The sequence below is a fragment of the Bubalus kerabau genome, chromosome 1 (assembly GCF_029407905.1).
Source record: "Bubalus kerabau isolate K-KA32 ecotype Philippines breed swamp buffalo chromosome 1, PCC_UOA_SB_1v2, whole genome shotgun sequence".
Classification (NCBI taxonomy): domain Eukaryota; kingdom Metazoa; phylum Chordata; class Mammalia; order Artiodactyla; family Bovidae; genus Bubalus; species Bubalus kerabau.
Genome location: NC_073624.1, coordinates 95,619,149 through 95,623,390, shown reverse-complemented (window position 1 = coordinate 95,623,390; position 4,242 = coordinate 95,619,149).

Here is a 4,242-nt window from a genome sequence, read left to right as displayed (position 1 = left end):
TTATTTAGATATATTGTAAAGTTTGTTACCTTTCAACAAAATAGTGGGGAATGCAAATTCATTAAAAAGGTATACTAGAGGCTAAAAATAGGGGAAAAGTTTCCCAGAAATCTTGAGTGGGAGGAGAAAGCTCCAAAGTGGAGTTGCTCTGAAGTTAATTGCACTTTAATGACACTGAAAATAAAATGGGCACTGATTGTCTCTTGAGACCAGAACCTTGTCCACTAATCACTCTTAAAAAAATCTTCACATACACCAAAAAGGTAAGAATCTTCCCTTTCTAATTTAAACAACAGAAACCAAGCTGGGAAAAAAAAAAAGCCCAGCGATGAAACCAGCCACTGTTATGTCTTCTATTATTGCTATTTTCTTACATAAAGACATCCATTTAACACTTAAAATCCTAGGCTGGTGTTGCTTCTCAGCCACTTTTTTGGAAAGCGGCATTTAGCTACACAAGTTATTCAGGACAAGTGACAAGTCTTCCAGAACTTTCTGTTATTTCCAATTCCTAAAAATACCATTTATGAAAACAATAACGTGGTCATGTAAAAGTCATCCAAAATTATTTGAAGAGGCAAATACAGACTGTACAAACCATAGTAAAAGAACATCCAAATCTCAAACCCAATTCTTTTGACCATTTGGGGGAAAAAAGACTTTCTATTCATAAATTACTAATAATTTCCCTATAAACTTGTTATTTTTGTTATAAACGATATCTAATTTCTTCCAAATAATAAATTTGTTTTAAGAGTACTAGTAATCTGAGCTCCAAGCCCTAATCTTAAAGAGTTATTTATCTGAAAAATGTCTTAAACACTGTAAAAGCAAACTAAAAAAAAAAAAAATCCCTGTTTTTCAACTCAAAACCAGAAAGCAAAAAAAAAAAAATCTTCCAATTTCTTGACTCACCTCCATCAGCAAAGTATCTTTTAAGGCTAGAAAGATAGGACATAAAATCAATCACATATTTTTCTCCAGCTTTATGAAACTGATTCTTATTTCCTCCATTCCCAAAATTCAACCTCAAAATCTGGATACAATATGGTGACCTCTTTCTTTCTTCTTCTCCCATCCACAGTTACTGAGCTCCCGCTGTGTGGTAATTCCTTTCCCTGCCTTCCAAGAGCTCCCTACTGAGATTGAAGCAGTCATTCCTCAACTGAGGCCTGTCCCCACTCCAGGGCCTTTGTGCTGCTGTCCCCTTTGGCCTCAGTGTTCACCCGTCGACATGGTTCTCGCTCCCTCATTGCTTTTAGATTTTTGTTCAGATGTTATATCCTTAGTGAAGCCTTCCTTGAATTCTTTATTTGAAATTACATTTTCACCCTCTATTCTTTTATCTCCCCTGTTTTTCTCTATAGCATGTATAAGCATCTGGCATACACTAACTAATTAATTAACTTATTTACTTACTCCCCTGACCCAGCAACACCTCCGTCCCTGTGGGTCTCACCCAACTGGAATGTCAGCTCTGGGAGCAGAGATTTTGTATCACTGCCTCCCAACCTGGAGTCTGGTACTTCCTGGGTGGGTAATGTTGAGTGAGTGTTTAATGAACTCCAGGTACTAGTTGACTTGCTCTCAGTTACATAACTTTTTTTTTTTTTAATTTATTTGACTGTGTGGGGTATTAGTTGTGGCATGTGGGATCTAGTTCCCTGACCAGGGATTGAACCCAGGCCCCCTACATTGGGAGCTCGGACCTTACCTACTGGACCACCAGAGAAGTCCCCAGTCACGTAACTTTTAAGTGCTGGGTCAAAGCTAAATTCAGACCATCTTCCTCTGGGTCTGAACCATGGGTCTAGTCTGCTTCCGATGACAGGTTTATGTAATTCATAGGTGTGTGCATGTCGGGGCTGTTTTTTTAACCCTGTGCCATGGATCTACTGCTTGTGGGGAAGGATGAAGGCATGTGCAGGTTTGGTCCCTCACCTTGCCCTTGGCCTCAAGAAATATTTCTATCAAACAGGAAATAAACTTTTTCGGAACACCTGGGTGAATTACAATATTGGAATGGGTATTTTTTTGTTTTTGTTTAAAGGGGTCAAGTATTAAAGAGGCTAGCCTCCCCATGGCTCGAGAAGGAAGATGGTGACTTTACAGGGTGGCAGGCCAAGATCTGGGGAACTAAAAGCTGGGTGGGCACATGGGATGTGGCAGCTCTTGAGACTGGGGTGAGAGGCTTTTTAGGAGAGTGGATGAAAGGGAGCAGACTACAGTAAATTAGTATTTGGATACTTGGAACTGTTCTAATGCATCCTAGGTCCTCAGTTGGCTATTTCTCTTCTGTTTATATACTTTAAAAAAATCTTTGTATTTTGAAATAATTTGAAACTGCAAGTACTTCAGTGTACTCTTTACCTGAATGTATAATTTTCACAAATTTTCTTTATCACTATATATGTACTATAACCTATTTTTTTCAGAACCATTGGAGAGTCATAGACAATACAACTCTTTATCTCTTAATATTATAGTGTATATTTCCCAAGAACATTGTTTTAACCATGATATAATGATCAAATTCAGGAAATTTAACATGACCCTATACTTTCGTCTGAAGTCTATATTCTGAAGTTGTGGATTGTCCCAACAATGCATTTTTTCCCCTTCCAGTATGAGAGTCTAGTCCAAGATCATGTATTACATTTTGTTGTCATGTCTTTTTGTCTCCTTTGTTCTAAGATAACTCCAAGACTTCCCTGCTGGTCCAGTAGTTAAGACTCTGAGCTTCTAACGCAGAAGTTTGATTCCTGGCTGGAGAACTAAGATCCCACATGCCGTGTGGCATGGCCAAAGACTAAATTAATTAATTAATTAAAATAGTTCCTCAGCCTTTCTTTGTCATTAGCTTTGACATTAAAAAAAAGTACAGGCCAGTTGTATTATAGAACGTTCATCAGCTTGTTTTTTCCTGCTGCTTCCTCAGCTGGATTCAGGTTATGCATTCTAAGCTGTAATATGATTTGCCATGTGTGTCCTTTCAGAGAAGCACATCCCAAGTCTATAATGTCCATCTGCTCCTTCCTGGTGATGTAACTTTCATCAAGGTCAAAAGTGGTCAAGGTGGTATCTGGTTTCTCCATGGCATAGTTACAATTATTCCCTTTGCATCTAATAATCTGAGGAGACATTCTGAGATTTTGCAAATATCCTGTTCCTCTTCATATTTTCCCCACCTAGACTTAGCATCCTCTCATATATCTTGCCAAGCCACCTTTTAGTATAATGGTTGCCAAATGGTAGTTTTGTAACTCCAACACTCCCTCCACTTTTACAGTTTGGGATTTGTATGGGACTATAACGAAGAGCCCTCCCTTCTCCTTACTCATTTAGTCGTCTATATTTTTTCAACATGGACCCTTGTTTTATTCAGTAATTTCTAATCCATTTATATCTTTACTTATTTTTTAATGCTCAAATTGTCCCAGTTTGACCACAGAGAGCTCCTTTTATCTGGCTCCCATGTCCTTTGCTGCTACTGCTGCTGCTAAGTCGCTTCAGTCGTGTCCGACTCTGTGCAACCCCATAGGCAGCAGCTCACCAGGCTCCCCCGTCCCTGGGATTCTCCAGGCAAGAACACTGGAGTGGGTTGCCATTTCCTTCTCCAATGCATGCACACATGCTCACTCGCTTCAGTCGTGTCCAACTCTATACTACCCTATGGACTGCAACTCACCAGGCTCCTCCGTCCATGGGATTTTCCAGGCAAGAGTACTGGAGTGGGGTGCCATTGCCTTCTCCGCCCATGTCCTTTAGACATGTCTTAAAACAAAAACACACAGCTTTTGTTTCTGGCACAGCAAAAACCTTGTCCCTTCTCTGCCCAGTCTTGCAATCTGCAAGGAGCCCTGATTCCTTTTAGTGAAGAGCGGCATTTAGAAACTACAACCTAGGCACAGGTGTGTTCATTGACACTGGATGTATTCATGTACTCTTAAAATGTATACTAACATCCTTGGGAGCTCCTAACCCATCTTAACCGTGCTGAGGGAAACAAAGGACCAGAGCTTTAAAGGGGGAAATGATGTACCCCTGGGAGCTGGCACGGGAATAGCAGATAGAATGGACTGATAACCGAGGATGGTAGTGGGGGAGGTGGTACAGAGTTGGGGTGCTTAGTTTATTCATCTCTTTTTTTCTTTTTGCATTTTTAAAAATACATTTATCTATTTATTTGGCTACACCAGGTCTTATTTGCAGCATTCAGGATCTTTAGTTGTGGCATATGGG